Raw genomic sequence first — 26,119 nt, 5'->3', positions numbered from 1 at the left:
GATATGAACAGAATGAAATAGATAGCCTATCTAAAAAATGGTTTTATTCAACTCACTTCCCGACAATGCAACATCTGTGTTGCCTCAGTGTGGTATAACACACCAGTACCATAAACAAGGCTATCAACTTTCACAGTCAATGTACAGATGTACAGTACCATTGGGTCACATAGAAAATGGGAAGAATATTCATAGTGGAACATTGGTGGGTAATTGAAGCTTTGGGCCAGCTTAATGGTGGGCCTGGATAGAGAGATGATGGAGACAGAGATAAGAGGGGGATAAAGAGAAGCAGATGAAGGATGAAAGAAAGAGTGATGGTGTGATGCCTTGCAGGTAAACCAGAATCAGATTAGGTCCATAATACACAGACAAACCACTGCATATGTGTGCTATTGCTGCAACTCAGAGCCAAGGGGAGGAATTCAGCCAGAGACAATGTCTCTCATTCATCACGAATGCCTGCATATTCCACAACAGGCACATTACCCTCCAAAAAAATCCAGAAAGTGTGACCTTTGAACCAATGGAAAACAATGCCGTGAAGATAGTTTCAATGGCATCCATTGTCACAGCCCAGATGAAAACGAGCTGCTTTGGATGCAGATGCAGGCTGGGCATGGCAGATTCACTTGCTTCTGTCTCCTGAGAGAGAGAGCCGCGAGTGTCTGTTTGTTCCTCTCTGTCTTTCATGGCTCCTTGTTGACTGGCTTTCATGAGTTCTTTAAAAAGAGGCACGCCGCGAGACAGAGATAGTCTGCAGGTGCTTACTCAGCAAAGGCCTAGCATACAAAGATTCAAGATGGCGGGTTGGGGACTTCAAATCTTTTTTTTTTTTTTTTTTTTTTTTTAAATTTTATCCCCTTTTCTCCCCAATTTTCGTGGTATCCAATCGCTAGTAATTACTATCTTGTCTCATCGCTACAACTCCCGTACGGGCTCGGGAGAGACGAAGGTCGAAAGTCCTGCGTCCTCCGAAGCACAACCCAACCTAGCCGCACTGCTTCTTAACACAGCGCGCCTCCAACCCGGAAGCCAGTCGCACCAATGTGTCGGAGGAAACACCGTGCACCCGCCCCCTCGGTTAGCGCGCACTGCGCCCGGCCCGCCACAGGAGTCGCTGGAGCGCGATGAGACAAGGATATCCCTACCGGCCAAACCCTCCCTAACCCGGACGACGCTAAGCCAATTGTGCGTCGCCCCACGGACCTCCCGGTCGCGGCCGGCTGCGACAGAGCCTGGGCGCGAACCCAGACTCTGGTGGCGCAGCATAGCACTGCGATGCAGTGCTCTAGACCACTGCGCCACCCGGGAGGCCGGGGACTTCAAATCTAGTAAACAATCTGAGGTTCATAACTTATTTGTCATGGCTCACAAGTGTACAAAAATAGGTAGAAAAAGGGGGAAAAGGCCCCCTTTTCCCAAGGCTCTTAAGCAAAGTACAAAAATTCACAGTCATCGGTAGTGAGCAACATCAGGTTGAAAACAGTCATAATCCTCCATTTGTCTGTTGGGTCATAGGGGATAAGCAGTGTCTGCTCTGAGGTTGAGAAGGTAAAGAGGCCTGCTCGTTGTACCACAATACCATCCAAATGGGTCTTTGAAACAGACATGGTCTGTCTGAGAGCATTGGAGTCCCAGTCCATGCGTCGGATCAAGAAATTTGTCGGGGTTTCACACAGTAGGCCTCCAATCATCTCAAACCACTCACAATTGTGCTTCTTCTTGTTATGTAAGCTGAGGCAAGTCGCGGAATACCTTCCTCAATGCCGCAGTTCTGAGAAACACGTATTTTGCACTGTGCTTTTTAATGCTGCATCCAATTTCATGCAGATAGTGTGTGAATTGTAGTGCAGAGCTTAATCTGGTGGCACAGTCTGTTATACAAGATGGAAATCAAGAGGAATCAGAAAAGCAAGCACATCAAGTTCCAGCATTAAACTTGCCTTGCCTTGCATATCTGCATTACAATGAAAGCTAAAAGAAAGCTACAGAAAAGCCAAGGTTAGCAACTTACCAAATGATAATATCTTGACGAACATCACTTGCATGTAAAAACACAGAGACAGGATGTTTTGTCTCCATTGCTTTTCAAGAGAGCCGGTCATCTAGTTTATTATTTTGAGTCTTTGTAACAGAATATTGCTCTTGTTTTACAAGCACTACAATGTTGCAAACAGAGTTAGAAACCATTTAAATGTTTCTGTGAGAAAGCAGGGACTTTTAACAGTGTAATGGGCTAAACAGCACGCGGTACTCAGGAACATGCATGCGGTACTCAGGAACATGCATGCGGTACTCAGGAACATGCATGCATTGACTCTGTTGAGCTCTACCTATTCTAACAGTGCTACAACCTCAGGAACAGCACATCATATGCGGCTGTGCATCACAATCACAAGTGGAGAATAGACCTAATAGGTGAAATTGAAACAGTATATCTCTGTATTCTGACCAATCCTGTATTACAAAAGTAGCAATAAGTTAAAAATAAATAAAAGTATTATTAAAAGGCACCTGCATAATTGCTCTATTAAACCTGCCCAAATTAAATCGTGTTTCTATGGCAACGTAATATTAATCCAATTTCACCAAAGCGTTGTTCATTTCCTTTTAACACAGACAGCTTTTGGTTATGCAAAGTGGTGTTGAAGGGGGCAGGAAGCCAAATTAGCTCTGGTGTTAATATGTGGGTATCAACTGTCTTAACCCTGGCAAGGGGTGACATTTGCTCTGAACGTGTGTATGCCTGAGAGTGTCACATTGACTATAGTCTCACTTGGCCAGATTTACAGCACTGTAAGTAGTAGAAGGCAGACAATGTGAGACTATGGACTCTGGCTTGCGCAACATGCCAAGATATTCTTGCAATATATCAATCATCCAAGAAAAAAAGGTAATGTTAGTTAGGAGTACTTTACACTCTTGGAAAAAAAGGTTCCAAAAGGGTGCCTGGTAGAACCCATTGGTTTCAGATATAACCCTTTGGGTTCCGTGTAGAACCCTCTGTGGAAAGGATTTCACCTGGAACCAAAACTAGTTATTCAAAGGGCTCTCCTATGAGGACAGCCGAATAACACTTTTCTGTTCTAGACAGCACCTCTTTTTTAAGAGCGTGGGAAGACGCCTCTGGAATGCCCTCCCGGACCACCTGACGTCACCACGGACTCTGGGCTCCTTTAAAAATGAGCATAAATATCTTTCTCTTTATGAAGGCTTTCTGTTGATAGCTGTGCTCCTTGGTGTCCTTGTCCCTTGGAGCATTTATTTTGTAGACTTAGAAATAATTCTGTATAATGAGAAGCACTTTACAAATGTAATAAATTATTACTATTATTAAGGGACATTACAATTAAAAAACAAAGCTTGTCAGACCTTTTCAGACCTCAAAAGTGGCATTGGTGAGATACGTCCACATCCCAGGCAATCTATTGTGTAGATCCAGTTGTATGCCACAAACCCAAATTAATGAAAACGGTAAGCAACATATAATTTCCAGATCTTAGACGATCTTATCTTTTCAATTTGTGGTTGAGGCATACAGCTGGATCTGCACAATAGATGCAACCTTTCCAGTCCCATTGAGAGACTTAACTGTAAAAACTTGGAGAAAGTTCTGGCTCAGAGAGAACAAACAGCTCATCATGCACATGCTCACATCTACCTGAGAATAACAAAGACATCAGTTGTTTAGCAGTATATGTCAGCCCCTGAAGGGGATGCTGTGTTTTTACCTCCTAAAAGCATGGCTGCCTCTTCAACAAGCTCCCTGGCTTCGTTATAGATGGGAACTGCTCCTAGCTGCTCCCCATGAGATGCCTCTTGAGGTTGATAGCCTGCCATTCAAGAATGAGAAATGGTACACATGAAAAACAGTTGAACTTGGCCTAATATCATCCCACAGACAAAAAAATATGATTCAGATGTTGAAAACAAGTGTGCCTCCCAATTTCCAAGCTGTCTCGGCTGACGAATAGCTTCACTCTGAGATTCTTGAGCGGGCAAAGCATGCCATTTCATTTGAAAAACAACAGATTTATGGGATGTTACTTGGGTGACACCTCCAAAACTAGACGGCAATATTCTGGCAGCAATATTCTTTTCTAGAAGAGCACTGAGTTAGTTACATCAACCATGATGACGAATTATCCAACAGGTTCCATGTTGGCTTTAAAGGGGCAGTGCAGTTAAAAACGGGATTTTTCTGTTTTTTAAATGATAATTCCACACCATGAGGTCAACATCTTTAAATTTTTTGTGTAAGCGCTGTTTGAAACAATTGCTGGAACTTTAGCCTGTTCAGGTGGGATGGAACTTTTGGCCCACATCATGACATCACAATGTAATCTGTTTATAATAGACCAATGACTGTTCATTTGGGTAAGGGGGTGGGCTCTAAGACCATTCTGTCAGCCAATCAGGACTGTGTATCTAAATATCTTCAAATTTGTTTCCTAATCCCCACAGACTGAGCATTTCAATGGCCAAATTAATGCATATCAAATTAATGCATATTCTATTTTCATTAAGTAAACACACACAGTGACGCTTTAGAAATACCGTGATGATTTAAAAATACATTTACAAAGACTGCATGGTATAGTGGTATATATATATATATATATATATATATATATATATATATATATATATATATATATATATATAAAGATCCAGTCCAATTAAAAAATTGGAGACCTCTTACACTTCAGTGTTGTGATGCAAAAATCCTAGCAAAATGCTTGGCGCATAGAATAAAAAAAGTTGTCAGATATTATTCATCCTAATCAGACAGTTTTATTTTACATGGACGATACATTGGAGATAATATAAGGCAAGTACTGGAAACAATAGAACACTATGAAATATCGGGGACACCAGGTCTGGTTTTCATAGCTGATTTTGAAAAGGCTTTTGATAAAGTACGACTGGAGTTTATATATAAATGCCTAGAATATTTCAATTTTGGGGAATCTCTTATAAAATGGGTTAAAATTATGTATAGTAACCCTAGGTGTAAAATAGTAAATAATGGCTACATCTCAGAAAATTTTTAACTATCTAGAGGAGTAAAACAAGGTTGTCCACTATCGGCATATCTATTTATTATTGCCATCGAAATGTTAGCTGTTAAAATTAGATCAAACATTAATATTAATGGATTAGAAATCCGTGGCTTAAAAACTAAGGTGTCATTGTACGCTGATGATTCATGTTTTCTTTTAAAACCACAACTAGAGTCTCTCCACGGCCTCATAGAGGATCTAGATACCTTTGCTATCCTCTCTGGATTAAAACCAAATTATGATAAATGTACCATATTACGTATTGGATCATTAAAAAATACACATTTTATATTGCCATGTAGTTTACCAATTAAATGGTCTGACGGAGATGTGGACATACTCGGTATAAAAATCCCAAAAGAAAGAAATGATCTCACTCCAATAAATTTTTATAGAAAGTTAGCAAAAATAGATAAGATCTTGCTACCATGGAAAGGAAAATACCTGTCTATTTGTGGAAAAATCACCCTGATTAACTCTTTAGTCATATCACAGTTTACCTATTTGCTTATGGTTTTGCCTACACCTAGTGCCCTGCTTTTTAAATTATATGAACAAAAAATATTCCATTTTATTTGGAACGGCAAGCCAGATAAAATTAAAAGGGCCTATTTTGATAACGAATATGAATTCGGAGGGCAGAAATTATTAAATATTAAAGCATTAGACCTCTCACTAAAGGCATCAGTCATACAAAAGTTATACTTAAATCCAAACTGGTTCTCTAGTAAATTGGTACGAATGTCTCATCCTATGTTCAAGAAGGGCCTTTTTCCCTTTATTCAGATTACACCTGCTCACTTTCGGTTGTTTGAAAAGGAAATAATCTCCAAAATATCCTTATTTTTTAAACAAGCCTTAGAAAGTTGGTTGCAATTTCAGTTTAATCCACCTGAAAGGACAGAACAAATAGTACAACAAATATTGTGGTTAAATTCAAATATAGTAATTGATAAAAAAAAAACTGTATTTATCGAAGAAATGTTTAAAAAAGGTATAATTTTTGTGAATGATATCATAAATAGGACTGGTGGAGTTATGTCATACATGCAGCTAACACAGACATATGGAAATGTCTGCTCTACCCAAAATTACAACCAATTAATTGCAGCATTACCACAAAAATGGAAGAGGCAAGTAGAAGGGGAAAAAAGTAAGGAACTTGTATGTCGGCCCTGTATTAAAGAACATAAATGGTTAAAGAAAAGTGTGATAAATAAAAACATATACCAATTTCATTTAAGGACCAAAAAACTGACAGCTGTGCCATATAAATTGCAAAATAGTTGGGAAGAGATTTTCGATGTACCCATTCCATGGCACATGGTTTATGAATTGATACGCAAAACAACGCCGGATTCAAAACTTCGAATTTTTCAATTTAAATTACTGTACAAAATTCTTGCAACCAATAGAATGTTATATATATGGGGTATACAATCTTCCCAGCTCTGCAGATTCTGTTGTGAGGAGGCAGAGTCATTAGATCATTTATTTTGGTATTGTCCATATGTAGCTCGTTTTTGGTCACAGGTCCAGGAATGGCTGAAGAATTGCAACATTTGCCTAGAACTAACGCTACAGATAGCAATACTGGGGGATTTGAAAAGCCATAGTCAATCAATCAATAATATAATAATTATTTTAGCAAAAATGTTTATTTTTAATTTACAATCTGTAGAAGCTATGAGAATAGAAAGGTTCAAATCTTTTGTGAAGCATCACAGCACAGTTGAAAAATATATGGCAAATAAAAATCCGAAATGGATGATGTTGGAAGATAGATGGGAAGGGTTGAGTGGAACTGAAGGGTGGGACTAATAACAAGATAAACAAGGTAGGGCATACGGGATCTGTGAAATGTGTATAGGTGCGGAGCTTTTGTGAAATAGCACAGTTACAAGTGGAAATAAAATTGTATGGACAACAGAAATAGAGGAAGGACTAAGAACAAACAAGAGAGAACTATTATAAAGTAGACTGTGTCTGTAAAATAGGTATAAGATGTATAAATTGAAGGTAAAAGCAGAAGTGTTTATTAGTTTACTCCAATTGGGGGAGCGGTGGTAGGGTTGCGGGGAATAATAATAAAGGTATATTCTTTAAAAAAGTATGTATGTCTATATAGGTATGTGTATGTATACAGTGGGGAGAACAAGTATTTGATACACTGCCGATTTTGCAGGTTTTCCTACTTACAAAACATGTAGAGGTCTGTAATTTTTATCATAGGTACACTTCAACTGTGAGAGACGGAATCTAAAACAAAAATCCAGAAAATCACATTGTATGATTTTTAAGTAATTAATTTGCATTTTATTGCATGACTTAAGTATTTGATCACCTACCAACCAGTAAGAATTCCAGCTCTCACAGACCTGTTAGTTTTTCTTTAAGAAGCCCTCCTGTTCTCCACTCATTACCTGTATTAACTGCACCTGTTTGAACTCGTTACCTGTATAAAAGACACCTGTCCACACACTCAATCAAACAGACTCCAACCTCTCCACAATGGCCAAGACCAGAGAGCTGTGTAAGGACATCAGGGATAAAATTGTAGACCTGCACACGGCTGGGATGGGCTACAGGACAATAGGCAAGCAGCTTGGTGAGAAGGCAACAACTGTTAGCGCAATTATTAGAAAATGGAAGAAGTTCAAGATGACGGTCAATCACCCTCGGTCTGGGGCTCCATGCAAGATCTCACCTCGTGGGGCATCAATGATCATGAGAAAGGTGAGGGATCAGCCCAGAACTACATGGCAGGACCTGGTCAATGACCTGAAGAGAGCTGGGACCACAGTCTCAAAGAAAACCATTAGTAAAACACTACGCCGTCATGGATTAAAATCCTGCAGCGCACACAAGGTCCCTTTGATCAAGCCAGCGCATGTCCAGGCCCGTCTGAAGTTTGCCAATGACCATCTGGATGATCCAGAGGAGGAATGGGAGAAGGTCATGTGGTCTGATGAGACAAAAATAGAGCTTTTTGGTCTAAACTCCACTCGCCGTGTTTGGAGGAAGAAGAAGGATGAGTACAACCCCAAGAACACCATCCCAACCGTGAAGCATGGAGGTGGAAACATCATTCTTTGGGGATACTTTTCTGCAAAGAGGACAGGACGACTGCACCGTATTGAGGGGAGGATGGATGGGGCCATGTATCGCAAGATCTTGGCCAACAACCTCCTTCCCTCAATAAGAGCATTGAAATGGGTCGTGGCTGGGTCTTCCAGCATGACAACGACCCAAAACACACAGCCAGGGCAACTAAGGAGTGGCTCTGTAAGAAGCATCTCAAGGTCCTGGAGTGGCCTAGCCAGTCTCCAGACCTGAACCCAATAGAAAATCTTTGGAGGGAGCTGAAAGTCCGTATTGCCCAGCGACAGCCCCGAAACCTGAAGGACCTGGAGAAGGTCTGTATGGAGGAGTGGGCCAAAATCCCTGCTGCAGTGTGTGCAAACCTGGTCAAGAACTACAGGAAATGTATGATCTCTGTAATTGCAAACAAAGGTTTCTGTACCAAATATTAAGTTCTGCTTTTCTGATGTATCAAATACTTATGTCATGCAATAAAATGCAAATTAATTACTTAAAAATCATACAATGTGATTTTCTGGATTTTTGTTTTAGATTCCGTCTCTCACAGTTGAAGTGTACCTATGATAAAAATTACAGACCTCTACATGCTTTGTAAGTAGGAAAACCTGCAAAATCGGCAGTGTATCAAATACTTGTTCTCCCCACTGTATATGTGTATATGTATGCATGCGTGTATGGATATATATATTTACCCAAAAAAATATGGGGGATTGGAAATGATGCAGACAATTACATTGGAAGCAACATTATTTCCGCAATATTAAGCTGATCCACCCCTAGAAAAAATAAAAAAATAAAAAAATAAATTAAAAAATATATATATATAAAAAATAAAAAAAAGACTGCATGGCTTTAAGGTCAAATTTCACCCTAAAGTCAATGTCACTGATACAGAAAAAGAAAGTGAATGAATGATAGCATTGTCAGCGAACACGTAACTGACCTCAGACATATAATCAGTAGTATGTTACAAAGCTGATTGTTAGCAAGAGGTGGAAGCAAGGTTGTGAGTGAGAGTGTATTGACTGCAATGAAACAAAGATGACTGCAGGAGCCAGGAAACAATGTGTGTGCAAGTGTATTCTATTGGAGTGGTGACCTGTATTAGGAACTCATAATAGTAAGTGGCCACAAGGAGGCCCCTTCAGGCTATTCTATAGTTGAAAGAGAATCCTACATAGTAGACACAATACATGAGTGAACCCTTCACCCCCACTTTTCCTTCACCTTTCCTCTGACTCTCCTCTATCTTTCCTTTACTGACAGTGAAGGAATGTGTCATGTTATGTCCCACAATGACACAAAGTGTAGGATTGTAGAGGTTCATTCGAGGCTCTTCCAGGTTTCTATTAAAACAGTCGGCTCATGATTCGTAGTCAGAATAACCTGCAGGCCTGGTCTGTTCTATTTTTCAAATCAAAAAGCCATGCAGCAAATGAGATTCAATACAGAGCAGCCCTCAACCCAGACTGTGCCTCAGTGGCCTGGCCGTGTCTAATCGATTCTTCCCCGGTCGCCCTAGCTCCGTCGTCTCACAGTGCACCATTCACGCCTCTGTAATAAAGTTAAACTGAGCTGGCCTCGTGGAGAAAATGAGGGAGGGAGAGATGGAAAGAAGGAAGAGAGGCGGAGTTAGTCTGTCTGTCAATGTGGCTAGCTGCTAGGCGGTGAATTCACCAGCGACTACGCGTCTGTGACATGAGAACGCAGTGGCCGAGAGTGATACCTCGATACCATTAACTCACAGCAGCGCTGCTGTGTCACCTGCTTGTAAAACATGGGAGACAGGATCTATTCAATTCATGATGCACTGACTGTGTCCTTGGTAAGTTCTTCCTCTATTGAAGTCTAAGTGACTGGACAAGCCACGTTAACTGGATAGTACACACAGACAGAGGCGGTGGAGGCAGCTCTCTCTCCTTCTCCTCCATCCATCCGTCCTCTGACCCCATTCAAACAAAGAGACATGTCTGAAACGAAGAGCTGGGCTAAGGGCTCCTAATGCTGTAGACTTATCTCTGTCACATCTCTGTTTCTCCCGGGATGACTGGAAATCTTATCCGAACGGCAAATCAACTTACGATTTTGAGCTTTTCTACTTAACGTACTGTGCACTGCGACAGTAGTACAAGCCTAAGGGAATGCCTAGCAGAGCACCAACTAAACATCACATGATCCTATGGCTATGGGTTGATGTAAGCGAATCCTATCATAGGCTTAGGTCAATGTTACTCATGACATTTGCTTAATGAGGAGGGTATGGAGTCTCACTCATATTATTGACCGAGCAGCTGAAAAAGCTGAGTTGATATTCAGTTGTCCTCTGCTAGAATTATTAGTGTACATTGTCCTCCACACATCTCAAGCTTCCCTGCTGTCGTTTGCTACTCTCACCAACGCACACAGTACATCAGCTTGCCATGACAGATGATGTATGAGGAGTTGCCATGGTAACCACCTGCCTCATCGATAGCAGATTTGGCCATAGCTTGTCTCTTGCTGTGCTTGGCATTACGTCAGCAGAAGTGAAAGGTGTTTTGGCCGAGCATTTGTTTCCATGCCCTCTCTTGCCACCCACTCAAAGGGTTAATCGGGTTAGCGAACACTGTGATTGGAGGGCTGGTGGTATAGAGTGATGGTTTAAGTATTATGCAAAGAGTTATCATGTGTCTGTGTGGAATATTATACTGTGCCCGGTAACAATGTTAAAGGGTAAGTGGAATTGCATGGTGATGTAATACCCGGAAGAAAACAGTGTATGTGTGTGTGTGTGTGTCTGTCTGTGTGTGTGTTCCAATTAGGGCACACCAGGACACAGAATGACTCAAGTGTTTGGTTGGTCAGTGGCTATGAGTAAGACATTTAGAAATGGAAAGTTTTTCATTTCTTTCTACCTCAACCCCTACTTTAATACTACTCATGAGACATAAGCATTTTCATTATGGCTATGTCTCATGAAGTCATGAAAATGCACACAATATCGTATACAAACAAGATACTGTTATTTTGCCATTAGCTAGAATTCTCCAATTAATGAGGCATGTACTTCTGTGTTTAAACAGCGGCTCTGACATCATGTGCTGATACTTTAGATATGTGTGAATGTCTTATAGGACAAGTCTGCCCTCTACTGGGGGAAATGCACATTACAAGAAGACCAAATATCCTCAGTCAAATTTCAACATAATGAAATCATTATATTTGCGATTAATATTGCATTCATCAATATCCTGCTTCGATTATTGAATACTTTTTTATTTGTCATATTCTCACTGTGAGATTCCTCATTCAAAAAAAGTCTTAGAGCTACTCGTGAATGTGATGCAAAACATGTCTGATGTTGATTGATGTAACGCATTAAGTAATGTTCATATGACGAAGCATAGGCTGCAAAAAGTTTGACAAAACCTTGCTGGATCATCGCATCAACATGTTTTTCGTTGATCGTTATGTTGCAATTTTGTTACATTGGTTAGGCTTGTGGAGACACTGGCGCACATAACTATTTGTGCGTTCGGGGTGAATCTATTTTATCAACCCAAACCACAAATATTACCCCCAATGATCCAGATGAACCCCGAAACGATGAAAAATGACCATGTAGTGTTTAAAAATATATATACACATTAGACTAGCTGTATTTTGCTTAAAATTACCATCAATTATTTCACCTGCTGGACAGCTTAAATTGCGAATACAGCTCTTAAAACATTAACCTCCCGGGAGTTAAATAAAGTTGGTCTGATATGTTAAACAAAATTCCCTTTGCATGTAACAGTTTCTCCCGTATTATTTCGGCATTCCGGTAGGCTACATGTGTTGCTTTAAAAAAAAAGTATGCAAGTTCAGTTAGTCATTCATTTTGGCATTTGACGTCACGCTATTGAAAAGGCATGTTTTCCTCATAGAATTAGAATAATTTAATAGGATCTCTATGGTTTTGTAACACATGCATTATTGTCATTAATTTTGGCCTATGACGTTTCGCAATTTAAATAGGGCCTGAAACTGGGTTAAGGTCATTCAACATCTGTTGCAACTTCTACAGTTGTTGGTAGCACCTTGATAGTTATTATAAATCCAATAATCATGTGTGTCAATTCACTAGACCCTCAGCTTGCAGCCAACATATGGTCACTAGTAAAATGCCTCAGAGGAAAGTGATGCCCTTTCCTAAATTATCCATGGATTGAGATAGGGATTTGGATTTGTGACTACTTAATTCTCTGTACTGGCCAATGATTATAACGGAGATTCTGATTCAACAATAAATTCATACATTGTGCCTCTTACCTGAGAGGATAGAAGTTCAATATGTAGCTATATATAGTGGGCTAAGTTGGGTAAAGTTTATTTTCACCGCCTCCCACACCACCTTCGCACCGCCCAAAAGTCCCCCGCGCTCTCCGCTCCTCACCGCTTTCCTTCCATTGAAATGAATGGGAAGGGGTGTTTCATCACGCAGCATCCTGTGCTAGTGTATCATGCCCGTAAGACAACGTCCAGGTTGCGACCCAAACTGTTTTCTATACTGAGTATTGCCAACCCAGACACCAGTGGCGATTTTAGCATGTAAATCATGGGGGGTCAAAAAAATTAAACAAGTCGAAAGCATGCCAGCAAAGCCACTACACAACACTAAACAATACAATAATTGCACTATAACGGTGACAAACGGTGCCCACAAACAGCCTACCTAAAGCACTGCTACACCTGGCTATCAGCGGAGCATTGTCTGGCAGCGAAACAGTTCATTCAGCCTGTCACGTTGTTTAAATGATTGAAAACAGGCACAGGAATTCGGTGACGTAGACCTCCGAAACTGGTGCATGGAATGAGCAGCAGTACCAGGGCATCCGTGACCGTACCCCCCTTGTTGCAGTGGAATGACACCAGCCTCGGGGATGACCACAGGGATGCGTTGCGGGTCGGTCAGGGCGCCGATGGTGAAAATCCCTGGTCAGTGAAGCATCCTCCCCTGATGCGCTGCACTAGCAGCGGGACGACACCGGCCTTGAGGAGGACCACAGGAACGCGGTGTTGGTTGCAGCTGCCGAAGTTGCGTCGGCTTTGGACGGACCAGTTGCAGCTGCTGAAGTTGCGGCGGCGTTGGATGGGCCAGTTGCAGCTGCTGAAGTTGCGGCGGCGTCGGACGGACCAGTTGCAGAAGTTGCGGTGGCGTTGGACGGGCCAGTTGCAGAAGTTGCGGTGGCGTTGGACGGACCAGTTGCGACGGCGTTGGACAAACCAGTTGCAGAAGTTGCGACGGCGTCGGACGGGCCAGTTGCAGCTGCCGAAATTGCGGCGGCATCGGACGGGCCAGTTGCAGCTGCGTCGAACGGGCCAGTTGCAGCTGCCAAAGTCGCAGCGGTGTCAGATGGGCCATTCCCGCTCTCTCCATTTAGGGTCGGTTATTTTGTCACATTGTATAAATGATTAGAGACAGGTGCAGGAATTCATAATAGGGGGGTTTAATACTCCACCCAAAATATACAACATGCCATGAAATGGCACGGGGACGATGCACAAAAAAAACACGCATACAAAAACACAGAGATGTAACCCAAACAAAAGAGCGAGGTGAAACCTCTAGTAAATACACGGGACGAGACCTGCAATATTTTACACGGGGTGAGACACGTAAAAACAAGTTCACAATACACGCAGCACAAAAGCCAAAATAACAAAGCACAGGTACTCACAGACCAACGGACTTGGGAACAATAACCGACCAGACAATGGTGAACAGAGGGCACATGTATACAATTACTCATCAGGGGAATTGGAATCAGGTGTGCATAATGAGACAGTTCAGTGACGCCTAGAGGCCCGTGACATAGACCTCCGGAACTGGTGCATGGAATGAGCAGCAGCAGTACTGGAGGAATCCGTGACACAGCCTCATTTACTGCCTTAGAAAACATAACTGAAATGGCTGACTTGCTTAAACAAATGTGGTTTCTGATGACAACTGAGATGTACAAACTATGGCATAAGGGGACGATAAGCGGATAAGTAGCAATCCGCTAGGATGGACGTAGTCAATATAAATATTAGTTTAGCACAATATTAGTTTAGCATTAGTTTAGCACGAAATGTACAGCAACAGAATTCAGAACATGGGCCGTTCTTACAGTGTGCTCCCTGTACACCAAGTCAGAACCATAGGATAAAAAGGGGGCATATAAGCTCTTACAATATTCAATGATTACATTTCTCTAAAACAGGTTATAGGCTACATGTACACCACCAAATCAGAACAGTACGTGAAATTAAGAGGGGAAAACAGACCAAATTATTAGGGTGAGTATACATATCTTCCTGGCATATTAAATAATTTATGCAGCAGCATACAATACATTTTTAGACTCACCTTGTGAGTTCGAATCCCACCGCTGCCATCCTTGTTGCTGTTTGTGCAAGTCTTCGGTCTTTTTGGTCAATTCAAACTTTGGTAGCGTTTCCATATTCATACAAGGGAAATAACACCGCTGCCATCTTTAGCACTAAATTGCCTTAACTACCTCGTCCTGTGCTATAGCGGTGGCCCCTCCCACCAGCTGGCCGAGATCCACCTTTCTGAGCTTGTTAAAGAGGTCTACAAATGTGCTCTTCAGACATAGCAGCAAAAACAAATGATGTGTTGACACAGGAAGAAAAAGCAACATGATATAAATGAAGAAAATGAAATGAAAAAGGATAAAAGAGGTTGAAATTAATGGGAGCTTAGCAAGACTAGGTAACAGATGAGAAAGTGTGACTTTGAGGAAGAGGCTGGGTAGCGTTGCAGAGTGGTCTAAGGCACTGGATTTAGGCTCAAGTCATTCTGGAGGATTGGCTTTGTATCACAATGCTGCAATCTTTGATGTTGTCAATGTTTGTGCAAAGCATCAGTGTATGCATCTCTTTACTCAATCCAATCTTTTGCAGCGTTTCAATATTCTTACAAGGGAAATAAGAAATGTTGTGTGTAGTCGAACCCACGAGTCCAGAACACATTGAATTAGCACTACATTGCCTTAATTACCACTTCCTGTGCTATAGCGTTGGTCCTCCTAGCAGTTGTCCCGAGATCCACCTTTCTGAGTTTAGTAAAGGGCTCTATAAAAGTGCTCTTCAGACATAGCAGCAAAACAAATAATGTGTTGAGACAGGAAGAAAAAGCAAGGAAGAAAAAAGAAGAGACCGAAATTAATGGGAGCTTAGCAGGCTTAAGGAACCGTTGACAAAGTTTAGTGTTATTGATGGTGAACGGTAGCGTGGCCGAGTGGTCTAAGGCGCTGGATTTAGGCTCCAGTCTCTCTGGAGGCGTGGGTTCGAATCCCACCGCTGCCATCCTTGTTGCTGTTTGTGCAAGTCTTCGGTCTTTTTTTATTCATAATAGGGGGGTTTAACAATCCACCCAAAATATACAACATGCCATGAAATGGCACGGGGACGATGCACAAAACAAACACGCATACAAAAACACAGGGATGTAACCCAAACAAAAGAGCGAGGTAAAACCTCTAGTAAATACACGGGACGAGACCCGCAATATTTTACACGGGGTGAGACACGTAAAAACAAGTTCACAATACACGCAGCACAAAAGCCAAAATAACAAAGCACAGGTACTCACAGACCAACGGACTTGGGAACAATAACGGACCAGACAATGGTGAACAGAGGGCACATGTATACAATTACTCATCAGGGGAATTGGAATCAGGTGTGCATAATGAGACAGTTCAGTGACGCCTAGAGGCCCGTGACGTAGACCTCCGGAACTGGTGCATGGAATGAGCAGCAGCAGTACTGGAGGAATCCGTGACACAGCCTCATTTACTGCCTTAGAAAACATAACTGAAATGGCTGACTTGCTTAAACAAATGTGGTTTCTGATGACAACTGAGATGTACAAACTATGGCATAAGGGGACGATAAGCGGATAAGTGGCAATCCGCTAGGATGGACGTAGTCAATATAAATATTAGTTTAGCACAATATTAGTTTAGCATTAGTTTAGCACGAAATGTACAGCAACAGAATTCAGAACATGGGCCGTTCTTACGGTGTTCTCCCTGTACACCAAGTCAGAACCATAGGATAAAAAGGGGGCATATAAGCTCTTACAATATTCAATGATTACATTTCTCTAAAACAGGTTATAGGCTACATGTACACCACCAAATCAGAACAGTACGTGAAATTAAGAGGGGAAAACAGACCAAATTATTAGGGTGAGTATACATATCTTCCTGGCATATTAAATAATTTATGCAGCAGCATACAATACATTTTTAGACTCACCTTGTTGTGCTGTGCTCACTTGAACAGGAAGGTGGCGTGGCGATATTTCTGTCTGGCATTCTCTGGATTTATGGTAATTTCAAAGCAGTTCCGAGTTAACAGTGTGTCACGCCCTGACCGTAGATTGCTTTGTATGTTTCTATTTTTTGTTTGGTCAGGGTGTGATGTGGGTGGGCATTCTATATTTGTATGTCTATGTTTTCTATTTCTATTTCTATTGTGTTTGGCCTGGTATGGTTCCCAATCAGAGGCAGCTGTCAATCGTTGTCTCTGATTGAGAACCATACTTAGGTAGCCTGTTTTCCCACTTTTAGTTGTGGGTGGTTATTTTCTGTTTAGTGTTTTTGTTGCACCTTTCAGAACTGTTTGTTTTGTCGTTTTGTTGTTTTTGTTCGAGTGTTCATATTTATTAAAAGTGTTATGAATACTTATCACGCTGCACTTTGGTCCTCTTCTCCTTCTCCCGACGACAATCGTGACACAGTGGTTTTGAGCGTGGCACAAATCATGCTTCATTGACAGCATGGCCAATGTTGAATGTTTATCATTTCAAACTTGGAAAAGAGCCCCTTAATCCCAGATTTGGGACCACACAGCCACTCCACTGTCACTGATTCCTTCCAAACCACTCATTATTGAGTTTACGATTTCCAACTTGTGTAATGTTTATGTCCAATGGCCGGTGAGCACCGATACATTTTATCTATAATTTCTCTTCATGTGACAAGGATTAAAAAGGATTTGCCAGTAGATTGTCGACTTGATTCATGATGATGACTGCTGGCTAAGATTTTGAAAGTATGACGCCAATGACCTTGAGCTTTCTTGGATGGGCACTTCTAATGTAACTCTATGGCAGCACCCACAGGGCTAGAATTTTCTAGCTCTACCCTTAGACTTGGCGGTGATGTAGTGTCCCCCATCAGTGGAGGGTCCTCTGAGGAGGAAGGGGAGGACCATCCTCCTAAGTGAAATTTCATAAAAATAAAAATATTGAAACATTAAAAAAGTGATCCTTTTTAGATAAAACTATATTAAATATATTCATATGTCACCAAATAATTGATTATATAAAGCTTTTTTGCAATGATGGTCCACAGTAACTTCAACAGCACTGTCTGGGGTAGTACAATGGTGCAGCCGGAAGACAGCTAGCTTCCGTCCTCCTCTGGCTACATTCACTTCACAAAACCTAGGAGGCTTGATGGCCTCACCCCCTTCCATAGACAGACATGGTAATTATGACCACTTCCGGAGGATGTCCTCCAACCAATCAAAGCTTTTGCAGTATGAACTGACATGTTGTCCATCCAATCATAGAATTAGGATCAGATAATTAACCTATTGAGTTGTATTGGGATTGTGCCACAGAGCATTATGGGGGTTCTATGTGTTGAGAAGCTTGGCGATATTGAGTGAAACGTGATAGTTGAGAATTGTTTTGATATTATTCAGTTCAAATTTGTTTTTTCAAATTACAGGAGACTGAAGAGGTATATTATAAATTGTTTCCTTTGTTTTAGAACTTGATTTTTGTGCCCAGTTAGTGCAATTTATTAACATTTTCCTTGCTAACGTGAGTGTGCAGTTTTCTGCACCAGAATAACCAACACTGCTGAAAATGTTGTGGTCTTTTTTTGAAGAACCCCTTTCATTCTCTGGGGTACACAGAAAGGTTGTGAATTAAAAGTGAGGGTTGAGGTCAGTTTCATGAAGAAGGATGAAAAGGTGAGGGCGTTCAATACCACCTTGTTGTAACGGCTCTCGTTGGTGGTATGAAGAGTGGACCAAGGCGCAGCGTAGTAAGTGTTTATGATTCTGTTATTTCAAAAACACTCAAACAAAATAACAAAAGTGAAAACGAAAGCGCATAGTTCTGTCAGGCAGAAACACTAAACAGAAAACAAGATCCCACAACCTAATGGTGGGAAAAAGGGCTGTCTAAGTATGATCCCCAATCAGAGACAACGATAGACAGCTGCCTCTGATTGGGAACCACACTCGGTCAAAAACAAAGAAACAGAAAACATAGAATGCCCACCAAAATCACACCCTAACCTAACCAAATAGAGAAATAAAAAGGCTCTCTAAGGTCAGGGCGTGACAGTACCCCCCCCCCCCCAAAGGTGCGGCCTCAGGCCGCAAAACCTGACTCTCTAGGGGAGGGTCCGGGTGGGCATCTATCCTCGGTGGCGGCTACGGTTCGGGACGTAGCCCCCGCTCCGCAAGCTGATCCCTTCACTTCCGTGGAACCGGACCGTGGATCATCGCCGGAGACTCTGGACCGCGAATTGTTCCGGAGACTCTGGATTGCGGACCGCCGCTGGAGACTCTGGACTGCGGACCGCCACCGGAGACTCTGGACTGCGGACCGCCGCCTGAGACTCTGGACTGCGGATCGCCGCCGGAGACTCTGGACTGCGGATCGCCGCCGGAGACTCTGGACTGCGGACCGCCACCGGAGACTCTGGACTGCGGACCGCCGCCTGAGACTCTGGACTGCGGATCGCCGCTGGAGACTCTGGACTGCGGACCGCCGCCGGAGACTCTGGACTGCGGACCGCCGCCTGAGACTCTGGACTGCGGACCGCCGCTGGAGACTCTGGACTGCGGACCGCCGCCGGAGACTCTGGACTGCGGACCGCCGCCTGAGACTCTGGACTGCGGACCGCCGCCTGAGACTCTGGACTGCGGATCGCCGCTGGAGACTCTGGACTGCGGACCGCCACCGGAGACTCTGGACTGCGGACCGCCGCCTGAGACTCTGGACTGCGGACCGCCACCGGAGACTCTGGACTGCGGACCGCCACCGGAGACTCTGGACTGCGGACCGCCGCCTGAGACTCTGGACTGCGGATCGCCGCCGGAGACTCTGGACTGCGGATCGCCGCCTGAGACTCTGGACTGCGGACCGCCGCCTGAGACTCTGGACTGCGGATCGCCGCCGGAGACTCTGGACTGCGGACCGCCGCCGGAGGCTCCGGACTGGAGACCGTCGCTGCAGGCTCCGGACTGGAGACCGTCGCTGGAGCATGATATAAATGTTGCAGCAGCTTAGGCTTCACCTAACCATCAGAAATCTGACATTCTGTATGGGATGAAAACGAGCATTTTTTCCCTTGTGATCAACTGTTGGCTACTAACAAGAGCAGCTCCATACAGCCTATGCGCCTGGTCCATCTGGTCAGGTTAAACTAATTGGTAACGTTATGTATTTATAGACCATTTGTGTGTAAGAAGAAAATGTCAATGTGATCAAATTTAGTTTATATTCAAAATTGGGCTGGCTAAGCAGCCTATACGTTTTTAATCCATAATGATTAACTGGAATTAATCAAATCAACATAGTAGTGATGACGGATGTGAGTAAATGTTTTGTAGGGCCTACAGTTGCATAGACCTGCATGAACAAATCAAATCACATTTTATTTGTCACATGCGCCAAATACAACAGGTGTTGTGAAATGCTTACTTACAAGCACTTAACCAACAATGCATTTTTAAGAAAATACCCCCAAAATCACAAATAGTCCGGGTTGCCATTTGATTAGCTGTTCAGTAGTCTTATGGCTTGGGGGTAGAAGCTGTTTAGAAGCCTCTTGGACCTAGACTTTGCACTCCGGCACCGCTTGCTGTGCGGTAGCAGAGAGAACAGTTTATGACTAGGGTGGCTGGAGTCTTTGACACATTTTAGGGCCTTCCACTGACACCTCCTCGTATAGAGGTCCTGGACGACAGGAAGCTTGACCTCAATGATGGGCCGTACACACTACCCTCTGTAGTGCCTTGCGGTCGGAGGCCGAGCAGTTGCCATATCAGGCAGTGATGCAACCCGTCAGGATGCTCTCGATGGTGCAGCTGTAAAACCTTTTGAGGATCTGAGGACCCATGACAAATCTTTTCAGTCTCCTGAGGGGGAATAGGTTTTTTCGTGCCTTCTTCACGACTGTCTTGGTGTGCTTGGACCATGTTAGTTTGTTGGTAATGTGGACGCCAAGGAACTTGAAGATCTCAACCTGCTCCCCTACAGCACCGTCGATGAGAATGGGGGCGTGCTCGGTCCTCCTTTTCCTGTAGTCCACGACCATCTCCCTTGTCTTGATCACGTTGAGGGAGAGGTTGTTGTCCTTGCACCACACGGTCAGGTTTCTTACCTCCTCCCAATAGGCTGTCTCATCGTTGTTGGTGATCAGGCCTACCACTGTTGTGTCATCAGCAAACTTAATGATGGCGTTGGAGTCGTGCCTGGCCGTGCAGTCTTGAGTGAACAGGGAATACAGGAGGGGACTGAGCACGCACCCCTGAGGAGCGCCCGTGTTGAGGATCAGCGTGGCAGATGTGTTGTTACCTATCCTTACCACCTGGAGGCGGCCCGTCAGGAAGTCCAGGATCCAGTTGCAGAGGAAGGTGTTTAGTCCCAGGATCCTTAGCTTAGTGATGAGATTTGAGGGCACTATGGTGTTGAACGCTGAGCTGTAGTCAATGAATAGCATTCTCACATAGGTGTTTCTTTTGTCCAGGTGTGAAAGAGCAGTATGGCGTGCAATAGAGATTGCATCATCTGTGGATCTGTTGGTGCGGTATGCAAATTGGAGTGGGTCTAGGGTTTCTGGGATGATGGTGTTGATGTGAGCCATGACCAGCCTTTTAAAGCATTTTATGGCTACAGACGTGAGTGCTACGGGTCAGTAGTCATTTAGGCAGGTTACCTTAGTGTTCTTGGGCGCAGGGACTATGGTGGTCTGCTTGAAACATGTTGGTATTACAGACTCAGTCAGGGAGAGTGACTGAGAAAATGTCAGTCAAGGCACTTGCCAGTTGGTCAACGCATGCTTTGAGTACACATCCTGGAAATCACTGGGCGGAGAGCGTGATCACACAGTCGTCCGGAACAGCTGGTGCTCTCATGCATTTTTCAGTTTTACTTGGCTCGAAGCGAGCACAGAAGTTATTTAGCTGGTCTGGTAGGCTCGTGTCACTGGGCAGCTCTCGGCTGTGCTTCCCTTTGTAGTCTGTAAAAGTTTGCAAGCCCTGCCACATCCGACGAGCGTCGGAGCCGGTGTAGTACAATTCGATCTTAGTCCTGTATTGACACTTTCCCTGTTTGATGGTTCATCGGAGGGCATAGCAGGATTTCTTATAAGTTTCCGGGTTAGAGTCCCGCTCCTTGAAAGTGGCAGCTCTACCCTTTAGCTCAGTGCGAATGTTGCCTGTAATCCATGGCTTCTGGTTGGCGTATGTACGTACAGTCACTTTGGGGATGTCATCCTCGATGCACTTATTGATAAAGCCAGTGACTGATGTGGTGTACTCCTTAGTGCCATCGGAAGAATCCCGGAACATATTCCAGTCTGTAGTTTAGCATCTGCTTCATCTGACCACTTTTTTATAGACCGAGTCACTTGTGCTTCCTGCTTTAATTTTAGCTTGTAAGCAGGAATCAGGAGGATAGAATTATGGTCAGATTTGCCAAAAGGAGGGCGAGGGAGAGCTTTGTGCGCATCTCTGTGTGTGGAGTAAAGGTGGTCTAGAATCATTTTCCCTCTGATTGCACATTTAACATGGTGATAGAAATGAGGCTAAACTGATTAAAGTCCCCGGGCCACTAGGAGCGCCTCTGGATGAGCGTTTTCTTGTTTTCTTATGGCGGTATATAGCTCATTGAGTGCGGTTTTAGTGCGGTGGTATGTAGAAAGCTATGAAAAATACAGAGGAAACTCTCTAGGTAGATAGAGTATCTCATGATAAGCTGTAGACCACACTATCTCAGGTGAGCAAAACCTTGAGACTTCCTTAGATATCGTGCACCAGGTGTTGTTTACAGGACGGATGGCAAAGGCAGATTAGCCACTTGTCGCCTGATCCTCACAAGGCACCCTGATCTTTTTCCGCAAAATCTCAATTTCCTTCTCCAGCGAATGACGGGGATCTGGGCCTGGTCGGGTGTCTGTAGTAGTATATCCCTCCCGTCCGACTCTTTGAAGAAAAACTCTTTGTCTAATCTGAGGTGAGTAATCACAGTTCTGATGTCCAGAAGCTCTTTTCGGTCATAAGAGACGGTAGCAGCAACATTATGTACAAAACTAGTTACGAACAACGCGAAAAAACACACAAAATAGCATGGTTGGTTAAGAGCCGATAAGACGCAGCCATCCCCTCTGGCGACATCACGAACATGCATAAAGCAAGCTCAGCCCTGTGAGTTATATTGTCTATCAGTTGTTGTCTATGTGTCTGGGTAGAGGAAATCCCCCTCCTAATCTAGTCTAAATATAATGAATATGAATAAATATAAGGTTGCTGCAGTTTGACAGGGTTTTCATCCCCCCAGAGCCAGGAGTTTTTTTTAAAACCATGTGACCTGATTAGGAAAAACTGGTCCCATCATAGCCCTTATAAAACCTTTTTACAACTGATTAATCACTGTCATACCTTATAGAGTCCAGAGCCTTCCTGGTTAGGTTAACATATAAGGAAAAACTCTGGGCCCCAGGGGGTAGAAATTGCCCCACCACTCTGGGACCTATGGTGGCACCAGTCTGCTTGCAGTTGTCAGTTATCGTCAGGTATGTGGATGATCAGGGCTTTATTCAGGAATGTTTCTTTGGCTACTTTGATGTGTCAAGTGGTCAAGATGCACAGTCTGTGTTTGACTTTGTGAATTTTGAGATGTCTGAGTTTAAGTTCATAGAGAAACTCGTTGTCCAAACCTAGGATGGCGCAGCTGTAATGGAATGTATCTGCTATTTGTATTTTACAGCTAAGTCCCCTCCAGTTCCCTGATTAAGAGGTGATGACTACTCCACTGCACTACCATTGTCAACTTTCTCCTGACATGAACTGAAGCCATGACGTCTCATGTGCCCGCTCATCCACTGGCACATTGAATGTTTACCCTCCATGCACTGTGAGTACCTCTATACATTTTCTCTCATTCCTGTATGTAGTCAATCACATACACAATCACATTATTACACATCAATGATTTTACTCCTTGCTTGGACTAACTCATTCTTAACTCATTTGTCTAACTGTGTAGTGTGTTGTGTTATTGTTTTTTGTCCTCCCAGTCAAATCCTGTCCTGCACTGGACAAGCCTCTGAACACCTCAACTCATGCCTCATACCCTCATTCAATCACTGCTGTGATCCTTTTCCCACACAGTGTAAGTAGCCTCCTCAATTCTTCAAGTTACCAGCCTCCACTGGTCCCCATGAGTGACAGAACACTGAGCCAATCACAGCGCAACGCTCTGTATTTTCTGCTGGCTTGCCCCACCACCACAGAAAGCACTAAGCTAAGCTGAAACACCTGCATTTTGGAGACTCAATGATATATACAGTGGGGAGAACAAGTATTTGATACACTGCCGATTTTGCAGGTTTTCCTACTTACAAAGCATGTAGAGGTCTGTAATTTTTATCATAGGTACACTTCAACGGTGAGAGACGGAATCTAAAACAAAAATCCTGAATATCACATTGTATGATTTTTAAGTAATTAATTAGCATTTTATTGCATGACATAAGTATTTGATCACCTACCAACCAGTAAGAATTCCGGCTCTCACAGACCTGTTCGTTTTTCTTTAAGAAGCCCTCCTGTTCTCCACTCATTACCTGTATTAACTGCACCTGTTTGAACTTGTTACCTGTATAAAAGACACCTGTCCACACACTCAATCAAACAGACTCCAACCTCTCCACAATGGCCAAGACCAGAGAGCTGTGTAAGGACATCAGGGATAAAATTGTAGACCTGCACAAGGCTGGGATGGGCTACAGAACAATAGGCAAGCAGCTTGGTGAGAAGGCAACAACTGTTGGCGCAATTATTAGAAAATGGAAGAAGTTCAAGATGACGGTCAATCACCCTCGGTCTGGGGCTCCATGCAAGATCTCACCTCGTGGGGCATCAATGATCATGAGGAAGGTGAGGGATCAGCCCAGAACTACATGGCAGGACCTGGTCAATGACCTGAAGAGAGCTGGGACCACAGTCTCAAAGAAAATCATTAGTAACACACTACGCCGTCATGGATTAAAATCCTGCAGCGCACACAAGGTCCCCCTGCTCAAGCCAGCGCATGTCCAGGCCCGTCTGAAGTTTGCCAATGACCATCTGGATGATCCAGAGGAGGAATGGGAGAAGGTCATGTGGTCTGATGAGAAAAAAATAGAGCTTTTTGGTCTAAACTCCACTCGCCGTGTTTGGAGGAAGAAGAAGGATGAGTACAACCCCAAGAACACCATCCCAACCGTGAAGCACGGAGGTGGAAACATCATTCTTTGGGGATGCTTTTCTGCAAAGGGGACAGGACGACTGCACCGTATTGAGGGGAGGATGGATGGGGCCATGTATCGTGAGATCTTGGCCAACAACCTCCTTCCCTCAGTAAGAGCATTGAAGATGGGTCGTGGCTGGGTCTTCCAGCATGACAACGACCCGAAACACACAGCCATGGCAACTAAGGAGTGGCTCCGTAAGAAGCATCTCAAGGTCATGGAGTGGCCTAGCCAGTCTCCAGACCTGAACCCAATAGAAAATCTTTGGAGGGAGCTGAAAGTCCGTATTGCCCAGCGACAGCCCCGAAACCTGAAGGATCTGGAGAAGATCTGTAGGGAGGAGTGGGCCAAAATCCCTTCTGCAGTGTGTGCAAACCTAGTCAAGAACTACAGGAAACGTATGATCTCTGTAATTGCAAACAAAGGTTTCTGTACCAAATATTAAGTTCTGCTTTTCTGATGTATCAAATACTTATGTCATGCAATAAAATGCAAATTAATTATTTAAAAATCATACAATGTGATTTTCTGGATGTTTGTTTTAGATTCCGTCTCTCACAGTTGAAGTGTACCTATGATAAAAATTACAGACCTCTACATGCTTTGTAAGTAGGAAAACCTGCAAAATCGGCAGTGTATCAAATACTTGTTCTCCCCACTGTATATTTTTTACATTGGTTGCGAACTGATATGGAACACGTATTAATGCCAAAATAACATGCAAAACAGGCAAGCCCAAACATTTCTGGGATCTTTTTTTTGTTGCTAAATGGGGCTCAAAACTGTTGGGGCTCTGCCCCAACTTCTCTGAATGACGGGTCGCCACTGCCAGACAGTATTTCTTGAGACTAGCAGAACTAAAATATAAACACAACATGTAAAGTCACCAGACATCAACGGCAACAACGTTGCCTATGGGCACAAACCCACCATCGCTGGACGAGACAGGACTGGCAAAAAGTGCTATTCACTGACAAGTCGCGGTTTTGTCTCACCAGGGGTGATGGTCGGATTCTCGTTTATCGTCGACGGAATGAGCGTTACACGAGGCCTGTACTCTGGAGCGGGATCGATTTGGAGGTGGAGGGTCCGTCATGGTCTGGGGCGGTGGGTCACAGCATCATCGGGAACTTGTCCGGGAACTATCTGGGAACTTGCAGGTGCCTTGGTGGAAGAGTGGGGTAACATCTCACAGCAAGAACTGGCAAATCTGCTGCAGTCAATGAGGAGGAGATGCACTGCAGTACTTAATGCAGCTCATGGCCACACCAGATACGGACTGTTACTTTAGATTTTGACCCCCCCCTTTGTTCAGGGACACATTATTCCATTTCTGTTAGTCACATGTCTGTGGAACTCAGTTGTTGAGTCTTA

The 26,119-nt window shown here is 43.5% G+C and overlaps 1 non-coding gene across 1 annotated transcript; it reads left to right on the top strand.

Annotated features, from left to right (window-relative positions):
* Positions 1-15,421: 15,421 nt before the first annotated feature.
* trnal-uag (transfer RNA leucine (anticodon UAG)) lies at positions 15,422-15,503 on the top strand. The gene has a single exon. It is a non-coding gene; the product is annotated as a tRNA-Leu (tRNA).
* Positions 15,504-26,119: the final 10,616 nt, after the last annotated feature.

This window comes from Salvelinus alpinus, chromosome 26 (assembly GCF_045679555.1).
Source record: "Salvelinus alpinus chromosome 26, SLU_Salpinus.1, whole genome shotgun sequence".
NCBI classification, from domain to species: Eukaryota; Metazoa; Chordata; class Actinopteri; order Salmoniformes; family Salmonidae; genus Salvelinus; species Salvelinus alpinus.
This window is presented reverse-complemented; position numbering and strand designations above follow the sequence as displayed.